This window comes from Maylandia zebra, linkage group LG18 (assembly GCF_041146795.1).
Source record: "Maylandia zebra isolate NMK-2024a linkage group LG18, Mzebra_GT3a, whole genome shotgun sequence".
Taxonomy (NCBI): Eukaryota; Metazoa; Chordata; class Actinopteri; order Cichliformes; family Cichlidae; genus Maylandia; species Maylandia zebra.
In genome coordinates, this window is record NC_135184.1 from 22395298 (window position 1) to 22416635 (window position 21338).

Here is a 21338-nt window from a genome sequence, read left to right on the forward strand (position 1 = left end):
AGTAAAACAACAACCGAATTATACATTTATTTTGTGCTCTTGAAAGCTAAAAATAAAGGCATCTCCTGTGTGAAACAGAGCCAGTCACTTGCTGAGTTTTCCAAACAACATAAGGCATCTGAAATATGCCAAGCCTGGATAGTAGATCTGATCACAAAACTACAAAATTACATAATTTGAAATAGGGGAAGTCTAAGAAAACAAAACAAAAAAGAAAGACAACTCTGAAAGCCTGAAAGTGGTCAAGACACTTTTCCTGAAAACATTGCATTTGTTCAATTGTAACCATGTACTGCTCAATAGATCTACAATATTTAATGGTAAAACAAATAAATAAATAAAAAAAAAAACCCTGAACAATGCAAAAGTAACATTAATTGACAATTTGCCTTTGTCTTCTATCTGGGCCTGTTTTTGTTTGGAGACAGCCAAATAAAAAAAATAAAAAAATAATAACTCAACCCACAGTGTCTTTTGCCAGGTGTTAAACATGGAGGTGGATCTGTCATGGTATGAGCAGCCATCTCGTAGGAGTCATTTGGACCAGTCGGTGTTCTGCAGGGTTTTAAAAACGGCCAATAAATACAAAGCCATTTTAGAGAATCAGCTGAATACCTTGGAGATATAAATATTAAAGCAAAAATCCACAATCTAGCCAGACCTTGCCAAACATTTCTAATGTGTGTATGACTTGTTGTTTTCACTATTTGGAAAGTCTGCCCATCATTATACATTAAGTCTATCAGCAAAAGCAGATATAAGACTATATGTGTGTTTGTGGCCTTACGTGACTGGATCATTAAACTACTGTTGCAGTTAAAGGCGCCGTAGGGTCTGATACATGCATCCTTAAATCTTCTTGTGGTCAGAATCGGATCTGCTTGGCTTGATTCACAGTGAAAGTGGGCAATCCTGTCTCCAACAGCAAACCTTTGTCTTTACGTCATTAAACCACTGAATTTATTTCCATGTCATTTGCCTTTAAAAGACTATTTCTTTTCATCACAGTTTAGTCAAAACCTCAATCTGCACAATTGTGAACAACAGGTCTTACCAGTTGGACACATGAGCGCTGTTCCTGGGAGATAAAAGCCAATTAGTTTTTAACATTTATTTCAATGTATATACTTTCAAGTCATTTGATTTTTATAGTTATTAACCATTTTTCTCATAAAAAACTGCATTCAGAAAACGTGAATTAGCAGAGTAGAGAGTAGGAGAAGACATTTGAGCCTTGGTATAAGTTTTGACCTGATCTAATTATGATGAAACTCAATAAGTATTTTCAGACATATATTAATAGATGATATTTGATATTTTTACTGCCTGACAGCAGACAGAGGGGGTTCACACGGAAAGCAGAGGAAGAAGGCGTGTGAGAACAATCTGCATTCACCATTTTTCTGGATGTACAGCAAGAACATTTTTACTTTAATGCTTAAAAAAAAGGAAAATATAGTCTCACATGACCCACCAATGCAGATGTGTGAACTTACTCAACAATACTCAAGAGTCTCAGCTGTAATTTGTGCCAATGGGACAAAGAACTAAATATAGGTCTGAAATAATTATGTAAATGAGAGCCATTCATGCTATTTTTTTTTTCTGAAAGTAGACCGTTGTCAATTATAGATAAATGATGAGCCATTAGATTTGTATGAATTATCCACTGGTCTAGCTGTGAACGCAGACATTAAGCCAGGCAACTATTTACTGATCCCATTTGGAAATGCATGTTTTATCCCTGCACGGAGTACACACATGTACTGCAATCGAGCAGTCCAGTGAGGTTTTCAATTTATTGCATAAAAAACACAAAATAATAATAAGAACAAAAAAAATATGATGATAGTGGATAAAAAGCATTGCAACTGTTTAACCATACATTCAATTCAATTCAATTCAATTCAATTCAATTCAATTCAATTCAACTTTATTTATATATCACCAAATCACAAGAATCTTTATATTGTATGGTAAAGACAGTACAATAATACAGGTAAACCCCAGCAAACAGATGATCCCCTATGAGCAATAACTTGGCAGCAGTGGGAAGGAAAACCTCCCTTTTAACAGGAAGAAACCTCCAGCACAGCCAGCTTCACAGAGGAGCAGCCGTCTGCCGTGACTGGTTAGGGATGAAGGGACAAAGAAGCACTGTGGAAGAGTGTATCTCAGAGAATAGCAGAGCGAACACCTCTAAATGAACTACTACTATTATTTTGAAAATTTTAAACTTGTACAGTATCACTGCAGTCATGATATTCTCAAAGTATGTCAAAGTGAACATGATTTAACTGGGTTGTGTGATATTATATGATTTTATTTCTAAAAAGTTTATAAATAATAAAACAATAGAAACCATTAAAACTAGCACAAACGTTAGAAAATAAAGATACCTCAGAAGCAGTCAGACAAACACATTCAATCCAGCTCTGAACTATGTGTAATGCAGAGGAATAAAGATTCAATCTGCACTGTTATGTTGTTTAAAAGGAAAACATGTGCGTTACCTCACATTATTTATATAAATACATATTGAATAAAAACATTAGATTAGCTGCAGTTTAAAATTATTCACAACTGTCAAAATACAGTATTTGATATAGGTTGATAAATACTGGCACTGTTGCACACACACACACACACACACACACACACACACACACACACACACACACACACACACACACACACACACACACGAATTTAGAATAAAGTGAGAAAAGATAAATGCTGGGCTCTTTTGATTTCTAATATTGGCAGTTAAAATATACGAAACTCGACCTACTTTATAATCCTCTCTCTCTCGCTCTCTCTCTCTCTCTCTCTCTCTCTCTCTCTCTCTCTCTCTCTCTCTCTGTCTCTCTCTCTGTCTCTCTCTCTCCATATATACATATTATTCTCTAAAACTCTTCTCTCACAAATCATACCAACACAGTAAACAGACATTTGTGTACGCAGACACAAACAAGCGAGCAGGATCGTGTACCTCTGTCAGTTTTAATTGGACCGATGCTTTTGTGCTTCTGTTTATAACGAACCCTTCCTCACTTAACCGATTCTTCCTTGCCTCTGCAACCAACCTACAGGATCGAACTCAGCATTGTTTTTTTTTTTTTGCTCCAATTAAGCGTCAGCTGTTGACTGTCTTCAGCTACTCATGTCACTTCAGCTAAGCATGAGCTCATCCAGATAATCACCAATCATGTTTCAGAGTGGAATCAATGTGGGCTTTTTCTTTACTGTCAATGTATTGTTATTGTGAGCCGTTCTTATGAGCAGTGGGATTTTGTTTATCTGTTTTGGCTTTTAGTTCTACCTATTGCAACATTTGTTTGATGTGTCCTCCATCATTTCGGCTTTTTTCTTTTATTATTTTTTTGTTCTGTTATTATTTTTCTTTCACATTAGCACTTATGGATGTCAGTGCTTGTATAACAATCCACCAATTAGGTCCAGACTGGACTATCTCTACAACCATTGTATGATCAAGACATTTAGTATGCGTACCTGCAGGAGGAATCCAGCTGATTTTAGTGACCTTTCACTAAAAGCAGCTTTCTTTTGGGTCAGACTCTTCATTTATCCTGTTATAGAGGCTATTTTAACAACTATTGAATAAAATTGTTTAAAATTTGCTGCAAAAACCCTCTAGAGCAGGGTTTGTCAAACTCTATTGGCCCTGATGTAAAACTGTGTTTTATACTATATTACATCAGACTCTCTTTGAGCAAACCTTTGGCCATGGTGTGAAGGAAAAGGTGATTTTTAACTGGAAGAGAAATCCATCAGAACCATCCGTCCATCATGGAGTGTGTAACCAAGTGGGGAGTAAAAGGAATGAGGAGACTGAAAAGAGGAGCACGGAGAGAGTACGAAACACAAACTATGGGAGCGAGAAGGCAACACGCAGTAGAACAACACGCGGCATATAAACACATGGGAAATGAAAGTAGGGGAGTGAAATAGAGCTCTGCATCACTGGAAATCCCCCAGCAGCCAGAAGGCTTTTTCATGCTTTTACATTGGTCTTACGCAGCGCTGACAGATAGCTTTGTAGACTGATATCTACATGTCACTAACAAGAGCCTGTGGGCCACACTTTCTAGTTTATTTCTTGGCCTTCCAGCTAATGTAAACAGAGCTGAAATGAAGTCTTAAAAGCAAACAAAGAAAACTGTCGACTTCAGCCTGTCTGTGCTTCTCAAGCAGTTTTTGATGATTTTGAGCAGTTTTTGATTTTCTTTGATGCCTTTTGTCATGTTTCTCCCATTCATGCTGAACTCCACTGTCACCCCTTTTCCTGTTCCAACACAATTCAAACCAGTCAGCATCTGACTTACACATAACATTACCTATGCTGAGGTACCTGCTATTCATTTTTTGGAGGGCTGAATGTTAGCACATATCCAGTTTTACAATAAAAACAGACTTGAGCCTTAAGCAGCACAACTAATAGATGGTTTAGGGTGATCTGATCCAGCCCTAAATATAAAACCTTTCACCAAAAAATGAAACTTTTAAGCCCTTAGAGCCTTTAGGTAGAGCAGATTCTGTCTCCTGAATCCAAACGTCCACCGGAGAGCAGCCTGACAGCTAAAAGCCCTGCCTCTCTTTCTATTTTTGGAACCACAAGTAAGGCTGCACTTTGAGAGCAAAGTACTCCAATAGGTTAATATGGTACTGTGAGGACTTTGCCATATGATGAGGCCTGCTCATTCATGACTGTGTGTTAAAAGATTTTGAAATAAATTCTTCATTTAAGAGGAAATTATTAAAAATGCAAAATATGACCTCTCTTTCCAGTCTCACCTGGTCCAAAGATGAGGATGGAAGACACAGTAACAGAGTCATTATGCTATTTTATTTGCATAATGGTCCCCATGTGTACAAATTCACTTTTAATGGATATTGAATTATTTTGTGATTTTATTGTACATTATTTTCAGAAGACTTTGGCTTTGGATGCTGTACAGAAATGTGATTCTGACTTGGGGATCATGTATATGTATGATCCATTATAATCCCTTTTAGTAGACTCTTTTATTTTGCATCACAATCAGATATTTCATGTTCAGTCTACCAGGATTCTAACACACTAAAGTGACCTTGTGAACATGGTAAACATGCTTCCTAATTATTACCACATACCATGGTTGTGAGTAAGATGTCAATGTTAACATTTAACTCAAAGCACTATTTGCCCAATATTAAAATGCTTTATAGTATTTTTATGCATAACTTTTTTCAAACTATTGATTTTGGATGCTTTACACAGGCTGAACGCAGTTACTATGATCTCTGATGTGTTATACATCTAAAAAAATATCGCCCCAATAACTTTATAAAGCTGTCAGTGGATTTTCATAAGGTGATTCTTTTACAATACAGGTTGATGAATGAAATCCAATGATTTAAAAAGAAAAAGAAAAAGAAAAAGAGAGCACCTATCTCAGAACAAATGTGGTCTAAAAACAGGAGACCGTAGACAATAGCTGAAATGCAAAAGTCCACCCACACGTTTTGGCAGCATTACCTTCATTAGGGTATATTCACCACTGGATGTTATTTGGCTGTCATTATTATTGGCCTGATAGGCAAAAATTGGTCCCCCATCAGAGGGAAAATAGCATCTCCGTCTCTTCCTTTTCATTCATCTTTGCACAAGATGTGCCAGAAGTATAACGGGAACGGAAGATTGATTTCTCATTACTGGCGTAGTCAATGTTGAGGGTTGAATTTTTCTCAGAGAAACAGTACTGAAAACTTAAAGTAAATGTCATTTGGAAACAACTTTCAATCCACCTTTTTGGTTTTTTAACGGTTCGTTTTGGGAAGAGATCATGTGATTCCTTCGAGGGCAGTTGCTAATTATTTTTTTAATTTTTTAAATTAAAAAAATAATTAGCAACTGCCCTCGAAGGAATCACATGATCTCTTCCCAAAACGAACCGTTAAAAAATGAAATGTCACAGGGATTATTGCTGCATGCATTACTATGTTTCTGTAAGGCATTTTAAAACATTTCTATTTCAGAATTTCACGAGATGAATAAATACTTTTGCTTTTGCATTTTCCACTCTTTCTTGTCCCAGAACAACTTATAATTGCATTTTATTCATTCAGAGCAATGATTCCAAGCATTTTCCTCCACACTAAATTTGTCCCAAATCAAACTCTAGCTTGTTTAGTCTATTTTCTAAGCCTATTTTGAATAATTATAGTTTCATTAAATGAACATTTCTGTGTTTCTGGCAGGTGGATGCACGTACATGTACAGTATAAGGAACAAAATAAAATGATCTGGTCCTTTAAAGATTAGAAAATTGCAGGTGCCACTGGGTGATTGACAGCTGATGTGAATGTTTTCTACTTAAGATTGAAATTGTTTTTGGGAATGGCTTGGTGACCCTTCTTTAACGTCACTGCAGATGACCCCTAAAAGGAACAGCCGAAACAAGAGGAAGATTTAAGATTTAATTTTCGCTGAAGTTATGTTTGCAAGTTAAAAACTTTTTTCAGATACTTTTACTGTACTTTGTGCTAATCTCTTTTTATTCCTATATTTGTTCATCATTGTTCCAAGTATATTTTTAGTGACTCAGTATTAAAAAAGTTAACAAAAACCTGTCACGTCTTCCATCTTGATTTTGCTTCGCTGGATGGAAGCTGCAGATGCCTCAGTGCTAGACTATAGTAATTATGGCCTGTAATATAGAATATTGAATTATATATAATGTGAGCACATAAGATAATAGCCCTTAATAAAGTCAGAAGCTTTCAGTGTGAGTCATGGCCCCACTGAGGCTGAGATGAGAGGATGGTAGTGAGCTGAGTCATGTTCATATAGTAGGATTTTACTTTGTTTGGAAAGAATCCAAACATTTATTGTTACACAGCGATATTCAACATATTTATTAAAATCAAGGATACAGTGATTGATATTACTTTGTATCTAAACTATCCAAACATAAAAAAATACTCATTTTCACAGTGATTTGCAGTGCAGACAAAATATGATAACTGACAGGAGATGTTGAGAATCTAACATTTCTTTAACAAAAATATCCGCTGTCATTAATGCGATATCTCTGTCATCACATGTAAAAGATCCCAGTGTAAACTACTACTACCACGTCGTAAGTTACTGTGTCACTGAGCAGAAAATACACATTATTAGATAACAGCATGTTGGCTGGCGCAAGACTCGTTCCGTTGCTGTACTGATATCTTCTTCATGGCTTGGAGACAAACAGCCCATCTGGTTAGGGGCTGCACGGAGGTAAACAAACACCAAGCGCAGGCAGCTGAAGACAGAGTGGATCTGGAGCTGCTTAGTGTTGGTATTCGAAGTTATGATGATAAATTTGTTAGAGGATTATCACATATACAGACCAACCGACCAGAAGCCATGAGTGTGCACAACAAGTAAACAAGAAGGAAAAAAAAGGAAAGGAAGAAGACGGGAAAAAAAAGAGAAGACAGATGGAGAGGGGGTGAAGACAGTACAAGATGAAGCATGTAAAAAGTGAAAAGTGGACCAACACCATCTGTAAAACATTTGGGAGAAATAGAGTGCACGAGAAAGGAATAAGAAAACCAGAATGCATCAATGTTTCACAAGTAGCACACGAGCATAAAAGCACACGAGAAATAAGGCCTCCTTAGTTCTTAAAGCAGCGATAGACACAAATTATTCTCAGTTTAAAATCATTTGAACAGCAAAGGTTTATTTACTGCTCATAGAACAGAACAGAAAGAAAAAAAATGGTCAGAACATGTCTGAAGTGCAAATTCCCACCCTTTTAATGAGGCTTCACACAAATAAGGAGCGTGTCCACAATCTGCACACACACACACATTCTGACACTAATTAATACACCCAAACACAAACAGCTCATCCATGAACACAACTTTTCACACAATTTGGTAGTTAATGAATTACATCATCATTCATTTTTTTAGTGAGATGCTTGGTTATCTACTAAAGTTTTAAATGGAAGGATACATTTCCAACTTTTCTTCTGTAGATGTTTTGAGTCCATCCATCCATCCATCCATCCATCCATCCATCCATCCATCCATCCATCCATCCATCCATCCATCCATCCATCCATCCATCCACTTCTGTTTGTAGAACTCTTTCCTCACTTCCCTCATCCTTAACCACAGTCTGTAATATGGATGCATCGTGGTTATAATGACCACAAATTATGAACAATCCAAAGTTTTAATTTGAAAGAAAAGTTTCAAAACACACACACACATGTAACTCCTGAGAGCACTCTTGATAAAAAAGTGCCATGACCACTGTTTAGTCACATCAAATTCTCTGCCACTGCACAGGAAATAGGAACCAACAGCTATAACATACCTCCTGTTTCTATTTTTACAGCATACATTTTCTCTGCTACATAAAAAGCCCACACCTACATATAACCTACACAAGTAACGCTCCCATGTTAATGCATCGGTGCATGTTCCACCTTTAAATGTGATACCGCAGACAGTTACATGCTTATTTGTACTTACTTACTGATTACTCAATAAAATGCATCATTAATGCGGCATGTGTGTAAAATTCTTCAGATGTCTTTATATTGTTTCTTCTGCATTCTCCAGCTGCTTTATAGGCACTAAAGAAAGGCCAGTAGAGCGATGAGGACATGCAGCACGTCAACCTCTGAGTGTGCAGCAAAGATATTATCAGCGCCATACATATCCGAGTCTCCTGAGCACTCTAGCTCGTAAAAGAAACAAAGAAGGTACTTTTTCTTACAATATCTGTCCTTTTCAAGTCACATCTGAATTCTTGTGCGGCTCTGACATTTACCAACATGTATCAGTACAGGTATTGACAATTCATCAACAGGCAAAAGAAGATCAAATACATTCATATAAGGCTATCAAATTACCCCTGAAGGCAACATGACTTCAACTGTTTGTGCAGTTTGTGCATCAAATTTCTGCCACGTTTAAGTCAAGACTTGTTGACAATTTTACACGTGGTTTGACTTTTCAAATAAAGTACAATGCATCTTACAGGTCTAGCCCAATACCATTTAAGTGTACTATAATGTACTTTTAAATGTCAAAAGGTATTTTTGTCTATTTGAGCTTTCTCCCCTTCTCCTCCACCCCCCAACTCCTCTTTGAAAGACAGCATGAACTCCTTCAGTTACTTGGCTACTTTTGGATCTCCTCCTCTTTGCATTTATACTTTTGTGTTTATGTGTGAGCTCTCTCCATCCCTTGCAACTGCTTGGCATTTTGACAAGTGTGTGACAGTTAAATCTGTTGACAACGACAGCATGATGAATCCTTACACAATATGCTGGCAACGAACAGTGTCTCTCAAACAGACAGAGAGAAAAGAAGATCGACCAAATGGTACACTGCATATTTTTGACAAGAAGATAAACACAACAGCCTGGGTTCATCACCAGTATAAATAAATCGATGAATGAATCATGGCAGACGCCGACTGGCCGAGGGACAAGAGAAACTTGATTTTGTTCCACCATCAACAGTTGTCAATACTTCTCGAAACTACTGATCGATGTCCACGACGCTCGTTTCTTCCAGGAGTTAATCATCTAATTCGAGTCAAAGGAGATAAGCAGGATTTGTTTTCTTGCTCAGTTTTTTTTAGAAGACTGCATAAGTGTAAGACATGTTCGCAATCACCCAGAGCATCGTTAGGACTTTGGCAAAGTGAAAAATAAAAATAGTGGCACTTTAACATGATTCTCACACTTCCAGCACATTGCCATTGAACACGAGGTGATCACAGGTCTGCTGTGTCTCTGCACACTTTATTTCCTGTTGCTTTTCACAGGGAAAAAATGTTTCCATTTATAATGCCTATTTTTAATTAATTCACAGTCTGCAGAAGCAAAAAAAAAACAGAAAAAACTTCCCGCTGTCTTCGAATTAACTACTCAGCATCAACTCAGAGCTTGAGGGGAACAAAAGGAAATGGCAAGGACTGAAGTACATTTCTGATAGGAAGAATTAAATGAATCGTGGACCCTTAAGGCTCCTTTAGTATATAACATCCTGAACAGTGCTTTTGCCGACCTTTTATAAGGGCAACATGTGGATGACTCATTGCCTTACTTCACAGAGTAAATGTGAATGATTGCTGGTATTTATTGTATAGGGCGAAGCAGCAGCAGGAAAAGGGGAAAGGTAACAGCAGGGCAGTGAGACTGGAGATGTTCAGCGTGACTCTCAGGAGCACTTCGCAATCCATAATTGGGATCGCAGTAAAGAGTCATAGCTGTTTCACAGTTTCAGTCTGTCTTTTTAGTACACCTTATAAGTACTGGATTAGACCTCCTTTTATGCCTTCAGAGTTCCTTTAATTCTTCATGGCACAGATTCAACAAAATGCCAGCATCACAGAGTTGCTGCAGATTTTTCAGCTGCTCTATTAGAGGCTATTTGCCTATGGTGAACTCATTCTCATGTTAAAAAAAACAAGTTGGTGTGATCTGAGCTTTGTGACATGGTGCGTTATGCTCCTGGAAGAAGTCATCTGATGACTGGTACTCTGTGGTCAAAAAGAGAGGGAGATGGTGAGCAACAATAGTCAGGTAGGCTGTGACATTTAAACAATGATCAGTTGTAACTAAGGGACCCAAAGTGTGCCAAGAAAATATCTCCCACACCATTACCAAAGAACCTGATCTGGTGATACAAGGCAGGATAGATTCATGCTTTCATGTTATTTATAACAGTCTGACTCAACCATCTGACTGTAACAGGAGAAATTAAAACTCATCAGACCAGGCAGTGTTTTTCCAGTTCACTGTTGTCCAATTTTGGTGAGCCCAGTTTCCTTTTCTTAACTGACAGGCATGACCTCCCCCTCCAGTGTGGTCTTCTGCTCCAGGTTTTACATCTTGAGCTCTTCTGTATACCTTGGACGTAATGAGTGGTTATTTGAGTTACTGCTGCCTTCCTCTGACTGCTGGCATCAACAAGGAATTGTTACCCAGAGATTTGCCACCCACTGGATATTTTCTCCTATTCAGATCATTCTCTGTAAACCCTAGAGATGACAGTGTGGGAAAATCCCAGCAGATCAACAGTTTTTGAAATACACAGTCCCATCAGGCACCAACAAACATGTCACATTTAACATTCACTTAAATCACTTTTTGTCTAAATCCTGATTCTCTGGTTTTACTTCGGCAAATCTTTTTGATCATGTCTACATAGTTTAATCCACCGAGTTGCTGCCATGTGTTTAGATGTTTTTGTTATCAAGTGCTGAACACAGGTACTTTATAAAGTGGGTGGTTAATGTACATACGACAAATTCGCCCAACTTGCTCAACCAAATGTCCTCAAGATCAGTGCCGAGAAGACCAAAGTCCTTACTACTGACAGGTGACCAGCTACTGTGCATCTCAAAGGCGTGCTAATTGAACTAGTGTGGGAATTCAAATACCTCAGTATCTGGTGCAAGAAAAGAAAGTGGCATCAATGGCAGAAATACACTCAAGAATCGGTCAAGCGGTGGCAGCTTTCGCCTCTCTCCAGTGGTGCATCTGAAAGCAGACAAACGTTACCCTCTTCACCAAAATCCGCCTGTACGGCACACTGGTATTGCCCATTCTTCTCTATGGATCTGAAACCTGGGTCATCCTCAAGCACGACCTCAACAAGCTTGAGGTCTTCCAAATGTGCTGTTCGCGTCAGATTCTCCAAGTATCCCTCCGTGTCTCAGCAACAGCGCGATACGTAGTCAATGTCACCATCAACCCTCGATGGAAGAGCTGATCCAGAAGTGACGACTGCAATGGTTTGGTCACATTTGCCGCATGAACAAACATCCCCTGCCGCATCACCTTCTGCTGCAGCAGCACCCCGCCCACTGGACAATCAAGGGTCACGCACCCAAGAAGACTTTGATAAAGCAAACTGAAGACTATCTTAAGCAACAACATCTAACCCTCAAGCAAGTGTATTGGCTTTGTGGACGACCTCCCCTGCCCACCGCCAGCTAGGGACAAAAGAAAGAAAGAAGAATGCACATACTGTGATCCACTGCACACTTCACATGCAACACACCAATGGACAAAATTCTGTAAAAGACTGTTTAATGAGGTTTTATTTAGTTGAAAATATCCTAAATCGATTGATCTTAACATTAAAATATCACAAAATGTACAATATGTTACGAAGTAGTAAAATGAACTATATTAATTAGATGGCACTCGACGTGTGGGACTAAAAATTTATCAGGAATGTCAGACTAATCAGATTGTTCCAATATTTGCTTTTTTCTCTCTTTGTTTTCAAAGTTACGACAAAACAAGAGGTAAATCTTTCACAATTAACTGTATTAAATGTTTTGAAGAGCTTGAGAACGGAAACTAGGAGGACTTGGTCAGTTGTTGAAGCGTGACCATCGCTCCATCATTTCACCACTTGGACATCCAACATGAATTTCCAGTTTCAGGTGATGTGGGGAAGCCTGCTTGTCAGAATCCTTTAAATCATCTCTCTCGACAGGCCCTGTCAAAACCCTCAGAAGTCGTCTTGTTACAGTGTGCGTGATGTAACCGTGAGAAATGCGACACCTGTCATATTATAAGATAAGCTTGAAGAATCAACAAAGGTAAAAAGCTTTACAGAGGGATGATTTTTTTTAAAAAGCCTACACACACTTGAATAAATTCAACCCAAATGTCTTTCTTTGGTTTTTATATTTTATTTCTAGCTGTCTGGCTTGTTATACGCACTGACTCATTCATGTGCAGAGCTGTTATTTGTGACTTAAGACAAGCCTACACGTTTGGTGAATGTGACCAGCAGGGCTTTTGCTATCTTATTAACAATCTTTTGTGTAAAGGTTCAGTGTCCTTGCTGTCGCCTTTTCTCTGTTAAGGTGCTCACACTGCCGGCCTGGCTTTAAGAGTGTTGGAAATGGAGGTGGTGAGACAATAACAGGCCACACTTAGCACAACAGACCCTGTGTTTATTTATATTGTTCGCACTCCCACAAACTACAGTTGGAGACTTATCAGGTGCCAGCTAACTTGGATGTCATCAGTATTATGATTTTAATGGATTACATTTTCCCCTGCCAAAATTTGACCAAAAGCAGCATCTGTAACTCGGTTGCCTTTATACAGGTTCATTACTGGGATTTCAAAAACCGTGGAAAACCATGGAAAAATTATTGCGGCTGTTATGCAAGCGACTGTTGATACAGGATGGACATGCCTACACATCTCCCTCCGTGGGTTGTGTGCACAGACAGATGACAACCTGAAAGATAAATATGAATAAATGAGTGAGGGAATGCAGTGAATGCAGATGTTTCGGCACAAGTACAGATGTTTCCACACAGCAATTAGCAACCAGTCATGCTCTGTGGAACACATGACACGTGCTCTGTGGCTGAGCTCAGATTACTCTGATTGAGGATGAAAGGGGAAAAGAGCTAAGTGACTTTAAAAGATGGTTATTGTTGAGGAGCCACAGTCAGAAAGACTGTTTACTCGTGCATTTCTGAACACTGATAAAAATGACATCAGTCAATAGGGTAGGAATTTGTAGTCAGTAGCCCAACATTTAATGATTGTGGTTCATTTGTGTGACTAATCCAATATATTAGGAAAATGTGACAAACCAATCTTTGGTGACTGAGGATTTCATTTCAGACATAATCAGGCTGCTGATGATACCATGCCATATGAGTGAAACGGTAAGGTTACGATACAAAGCTGCATGGACATTGAAAGGTTAGTAATGCAAAAAACACTGATGTGTGAAGAAAACTGGGGGAGGGGGGGGGGGGGGGGGGGGGTGTATATTTTGTACTGTACATGTTTAGGTGACTCATTGATCACAGTTTAATTAAAAAGAAATTGAGATGTGATTGAAGTGCAAACTTTCAGCTTTAATTCAGGAGTTTAAGCTACTAAAGTTCAAACCAAGGATCAGAACGGGGAAAAAGCTGTTTTTAAGCCTTGTTGTTGCCTAATGTCAGAGGTCAAAGGCTGTAATAACACAATAGCCACTTGTTGCAGCCAAGGTATGTAGAAGGACATCTTTGAATACACAATATGGTGAACCTTGAAGCAGTTGGGCTACAGCAGCCCAACCACACCAGGTACCCTCCTGTCAGCTGGCAACAGGAAACTAACTGAGGCTAAACTGTATAATTTACAGGGGCTCACTATGATTGGGCAACAGGAAATTGGACAACAGTTAGTGACTGTGGTGGTGTGGGGGATATTTTCTTGGCACACTTTTGGCTCTATACAGCTAACTGAGAATTGGTTAAATGCCACAGCCTTCTTGAGTTGCCGATCATGTCACAGTCACAGTATACTCATCCTCTGATGGTAACTCGCCATGTCAGAAAGCTCAAACTGGTTTCTTAAACATCCCGCTGAGTTCACTGTGTATAAATGGACTCCACAGTCACCAGAACTCCATCAAATAAAGCAAATCTGGGATGTAGTGGAACAAGGGATTTGCATCGTGCATGTGCAGCTGATAAATCTGCAGCAGCTCCATGATGCTATTGTGTCAAAATCTCAGAGAATTGTTTCCAGTATGTCCATGTGTGTGTTTGAGAAAGAGGGAAATAACATTTCCTGAAATTGTATGCACTGCGTCTGTGTCAAGTCCACCAGACCATCCCCACCTGTCAAAGCCTTCCATCGTCCACTCTTTAAACCATGTCAGCTGTGGACAATTACAGAGAAGAGGGTGGTAAAAAAAAGAAATCATTTTGACTAGTACCCTTCAAGCATTTGAAAGTGTGACAATACAAGGGAGGGTCTGTTTTAATCCATGTTCTGTCTTCCAAATAATTATCCTTTCAATCAAGTTTTATTTATAGCATGGCAAATATATGCCTCCTCACTAGGTTATGCTTCATAACCACAGGAGTGTGTAATTACTCATGTCTCTGGTGGTATGGGTCTAACAGCTTCTGCAGAATTCCTCGCTGCAATCCAACCCATGCTGATGACAGCTCCCACAAACAGCTATTTAATTCCATATGTAGAAGCAGAAAACAGACAATAAAACTTAGAGCCTGAGTAATGGCAGTGATGCTCTGTGCTGCATATGTAATAACATCTTCGATGTACTTAAGTACCTCGTAAAGACGCATCTGTTCTGCGGTTAAGTTATATATAAGCATATAAGATTTTAAATAAACTCAGTGGCTTGTGTAATTATTATATTAACAAAAACTATTGCACAGTGAAAAGGCCCTACAGCTTACTTGTTCCCCCCTCCTTTGTCCTCCTGTTTCCCTTCCAGCGAGGAGTTAAACAGTTTGATGGCGTGTGGGACAAAGGAGTTTTTAAGTCTGCTGGTCCTTGACTTTGGGAGAAGCAACCTGTCACTGAGCAGACTCCTCTGGTTGTTTATGGCCGTGTGCAGAGGATGCCCAGCATGGTCCATAATGTCCATATTGCACCTTAATTTGTTTTTACATAAGTGTGTGGAATGAGTCTTCAGTTTAATGTTTTTTAATAGGCAAAAAATACTTAAATAAGTAAATGGCGAGTCGAATTTTTGTCTTTTTTTTTCTATTTTTGCTGATCCGAAAATTGATCTGATCCGTGACTTAAAATTTTTGATCCGTTGCACCACTAGTCGTAACTGTGTAGTTTCTCATATACAGTATTTCAGTTCATGTAGTAAATCATGATGCAGTTTAGAGTAAAACATGTGATAAAGCAGGTTACGGTGTCCGTTATGTCACGAGCAAAACTGATTTTAAAACAATCAAGATACAGTGTTTAAAATCCTGAACTTATGGCTTTGCAAACCAGTGGGTGACATAACAGTTGCTACATCCATTTTTTTGAGACGATATTTTTAATCAGCTTATTCCACTCATTCATCTCAACAATCGTGTCAGCTGTAATGAAATTCCCTCAAGATGCCTTTGTAAGAATTGACATTAGTTTATGACGTGAGGTTATGGTGACCTTGACTAGATCTTAGATCTTTGCCCACAAACTTCCAAACAATTTCCCGATTATATCCATGTGAAAGTTCAAGACCAATTAAAAGAAATCCTCTCAAGCTTTCAACACCAGTGAACATGAAAACACAATGCCTCTAGTCCCAGTAATGCAAGACATAAAAGTCACTGGACAATTTTGTTAATTCACAAAATATCATATGTAATATTTATTATTATATAGTAAATATAATAACTATGCAACATATATAACAATACATGGTTGCATCCATCCATCCATCTATCCATCCATTCGCTTCCGCTTATCCTTTTCAGGGTCGCGGGGGGTGCTGGAGCCTATCCCAGCTGTCATAGGGTGAGAGGCGGGGTACACCCTGGACAGGTCGCCAGTCTGTCGCAGGGCCAACACACAGGGACAGACAACCTTTCACACTCACATTCACTCGCACATTCCCACCTAGTGGCAATTTGGATTATCCAATTAACCTATCCCCAAAAGCTGCATGTGTTTGGACGGTGGGAGGAAGGGAACCCACGCAAACACGGGGAGAACATTATTTTCTTAATGAAGCTGGTTTGCATACATTGTTTTTAGATGTGCTTTTTTCTGTATTTATCTTCCCATGATAGCAAAGAAACCCTTTCTGTGAAGCAGAGTTTGAATACCTTTAAAACACAAAATAATAAATCTGCTCAAATAGCTCCATGGGGTCTTTTTTGATATTCACCAAGTTAATTCCTGTGTGAATATCTGGAGGGGTCTTACAGAGGTGGTTAGGGGTGGAACGTAGAGATATTACTTTCTTCCGATGTTCCATCACATCATTTTCTTCAGTTTCATCTAAGCAGGTGGTTGAGACACACTACACGAATTTCACAAGAATAAGTGAAAGTTCGGCTTGTTAAAACAATTTGCTTTCTTTAAAACTGAACAATGTTGAGTCTGTGCAGCAATAAGTTTGACTGTATGTTTTTTTTTCATTTGAAGAAAATAACTGTCATAGATAAACATGTTGTACATTGTTACAAAATGTTTTTATTAATTGCTAAAAAACTGAGAAGAAATCGCCTTATATCTCATTTTTACTCTGCGATATCACAGGAAAAACACACACTGCCACGTAAAAACACACATCAGGGACATCGTGACACATAGTGACACAAGGAAAGACTAATGCTGAGGATTTTTTTTTAAAGCAGAGGGGCAGTAGTAAAGGAAGCAAAAGAAATACAACAAACAGACATGAAAGAGAAAGACCTCATTTAAAGACAGCTGCTGAGGTAAGTCATGCTGTGAGGCAGCAGGTGAACACTGGTGTATTACGCTCCCTTTTGTGACATTGCTGACACACTCATCCGCCTTTTAAAAGAGCAGAGTTGTGGTGCTGTGATAGCCAGCAGCACATCAGGCAGCTTAATAGTATAAAATGGCACAAATTCGAACGAGTACATTTCCAACCGAGGCGCTTTCTCTGTAGTCTATCACATGAATCGTGTTCAGTTTCTCTTTTTGAGTCATAGTGAAGCTACAAAAATAAATAAATAAGTATCCGTTTTCATTGATTCATTGACTTTTAGGGGGGGGAAAAAAATCTGTTCCTTCAAGTCATTTATCTCACAACAGGCTGCGATTGAGCTTCTACTCTTCTGCAGCTTGTTTCAAACATATCGGTGTCACTCTGAGAGAAATGGAGCCCATAAACCCACCAGTCAGGTGAGATTCTAAATTAGCATGCGGCCTTTCTTCACCTCTGAGAGCGGTAATGATGAAAATGAAGGAATTCCTTTCCCTCTGTTTTAATAAGAAAGAAACTGGCTTATCCGACTTGTTCCACAAAAGTGCAGTTTGACACCTGCTTTAAATTAGAAACGATCCTCATGAACACAAAAGGGGAAGCTGAACAATACAAGGAAAAGTAAAATGCTTTAGTCAAATCTTTAAAGGTGTCACAAATTTGCCAATTTTACTGCAAAGTCTTCACCTTACCAGGTTTTAAGACTTTAAGACTTACTTGGCTTGTGTTGGAAAATGGTCAGCACCAGTGTGCATATATGAAATGTTTCTCATTTCATGTCCACTGTACCTCGCATTCAAACGGCCTTGCCACTCAGCAACACTGCGGTCGCCTCATTGCCTCACTGTGGGGTAATGTTAAATGCTTAATGAGCTGTGCCTGGATTCCAGACATAGCACTTTCAGTTACAGCCAAACAGTTCATTTCTGGTTTCATTAGACCACAATTCTTTTTTTATCTGATGGCGGAGCATTTGTTTGTTTTTTAACTATATTAGCTGTATGTTTTGTCATCTCTAGGCATGCTTTTGTTAAGTGTCTTTTACTGCAGTTCTGAACAAATATGTTTATGTAATAATGACAACACATGAAATGTGAGAAGAAGATTTTATTTGTTGTTGCTGTTACCTTCTTTAGCAGGTAAACAGAGTGTCCCCAAACTGTGGAAACAAATGAGACTGCTGGAAACCTGAAGTGGCCGCCAGCAAATACGTTACACCTTATATTTTCTTAATGAGGCTTGAGATGTTCTGTAATAGTGTCTTTGCCCAGTTATTTTAAAAAGGCATTTAGGAAAATAAAATCCCTTGAAGTTTTATGTTTACGACATGTGAAGTCATAATATGCTGAAGTCAGATTGAGGTTTCTGATAGAATGTCAGGCAGTGGCTTCTGAAACTATAGGTGTCGATCCTGAGGAAAAATTTAAGAGCTATTGAAGTGAAATGCAGTGAGCTGGCTGCCAGTTGCTTATCAGCATAATGTCGAACATTTCAACACAGGGCATGCCTGCCTGGTCTTACTACTATTCTCTCCAGGAAGATAGATGGATAAGCAGGCTGATCTGGACTGTTGAGATGCAGTCGTGGGAAACAGATTGCAGAACATGTTGCCTTGCCAACCAAACCCCTCAGAGCATGAGGGTTAAATGTAAAAAGATTCTCTGCCAATGCAAATATAGGTTGCCATCTGTTTCCATTACACTCCTTTTGTTCTGTATTCCAAAAACATGTAAGAATGTAGCATGGTGGTGTAGGTGTTCTGGTGAGTGGTCCCTTCTCAGCATGATCCTTTTTTTTTTTTCTTTTGCTGTGAGAGTAATGTGCATATTCAGATAGTAATTACAACACCATCCTATGCCTTACAAGGAACTGGGGTATGATAGCAGGCACACGTGGGGCCCTCATAACACATCCGCCATACTCCAAATTAATAGCAACGGCCAATGTGGGAATGTTAGCTGACCTGCACATTTGGGGTAAAAAATTTAAACCCAGTAAATACCAGAACATTTGATGTAAAATGATGTGATCGAGCCGTCCCTCTAACTCTCAGCGGTCCAAGTGAGGTGATGCGTGGTTTTACTGTGCCAATAAAAATAAAGTCAACTTCTGAGAAATTCATAAAGTTTGGTGGTCAACTTAATTTATATCTGACTATTAATCTCCAGCGGAGCCGACGGAGGGTGAAGGCAAGAAAACTGCAAACTTGTTGCTTAGGAACAGTGAGAAATAACCCTAACTTTTCTTGAAGCATCTGATCTTATCTCCCATGGTGCACATAGCTCTGCGTGTAAGTGTGTGCGCGTGTGCGCATGTGGCTGTGTGCGTGTGTGTGTATTGCGGGGGGTGGGGGAGTCAGGTTTAGCAGAGGTTGTTTCTAGGCAACTGTTTTTTGTTTTTTTTTATGTGAAACTTGTTTGTTCTTCTGTGTTCTCTGTCGTTTCCTATTCATTATCTCTCATTTTTTCACAAATACGACTTTTCATCATTAGGGCAGGGTTGTCTGGTTCTGTGGCGTATGAGCCAACATAACTCTGTGATGATTAAATGATTAAATGTTGGCTGGCTGCTTAGTTCTGCCTCAGATGAGAGCAACCTCTTTGCCACAGTCGACATACAAATAAATAAACCGTTTATTTATCAGGCTTTTAAACAACATCGAGCTCGTTATACAGTCGTTAGGATGACTTGTGTCATGCATCAGTTTGAAATGTCATCTTGTGACCTTATTATCCCCCGTTGTTGTGATTAAACCTGTATTTGTGACTCTCTTTGCTTGTGTGTGCGCTTGTCTGCAACAGGTGTTGATACATATTAACAATATTTCAGGATATTTGTCCAGCCTGGCGCGATGCATTGTGCATAATATTGTCTCAGCTTGACACTGTATTATAAATGAACACAGTTCATGTGACACAGTTACACACTAATTTGTTTCAGCTGTGCTACACGGAGGAAACAAAACCCCAAACCACCTGCACACCAGAAAACTGTATCATTTCATAAACATTCACTTCGGCAGTACACGCAGAGCAGCTAATTACAGCGTCCACACACACACACACGCACACGCACACACCACATTGATGCTACTGATTCCTTTTACAGAAGAACCCCTTTGATTCAAGTTTTAATTGGCTATATGTGAGGTGCTTAATTATGGTCTTCAAATGAATCAGGTGGAAACCTGTGGTGGATTCTGCGTTTTGTCATATCCTAATTAAAAGCTTTTTTCCTCTGAAGGCATCCACATCAGCCAAACTCACTGAGCGTTACGCCGTGCAGGAATATTAACGGCAGGTTTGCATGGGAATCCTTGCAATTATGCAAGGCCGTCCTTTGCCCTCATTATCAAACCAATTTGGACGAATCAAAATTCTAAGCTACGAGGCTCCATTTGTGCCAGAAATTATGCCCACATGCACGCTATGTGTCAAATCTTAATTATTCAGTGTCTTATAAAATGTGAATTTTTAGTCCATATCATCAGCTCATTAAACATATTGCAGAAAAAAGTAACTAACTGGAAATGTTACAGATTTTCTCTGCTCAGGTGACTCAGTTATATCGCTGTGATGTGACACAATCCAGCTTATCAGTCCATGTTCACATTTCCACACTTGTAGCTTTTACTTTTTTTTTGCATTAAATAAGATCTCATGAATACAGTGGAAATATAGTAAATCCAGGTCTTTATGTTTGTAACAGATAACTCTAATATGTCGCATTTTATTAAAAAACAGAAATCACAAGTGGTAATAAGCAAGTAAATTAAAAAAATCTTTTATTAATCCAATAAAATGACACACAACATTTTATTTGAAAAAGAAATTACAGGCCAACTTTTCTGTAAACAATAACCTCTTGATTTACACTTTTAAGTTATTCCTTTGTGTTTTAAAGCCAACTCCAGTAACTAGTTTGAGGAAGGATTGCATCCAAATTAAAGGTGCAAAACTTTGTCTTAAGGGGTCTGACATTAGACCACTGCAGAGTCCCAGATCAAAGGTATAAAGGAATAAGCCACCAGCCTAAAAATAAAAATGAGTTTCATAAACCACAGTCTTGTT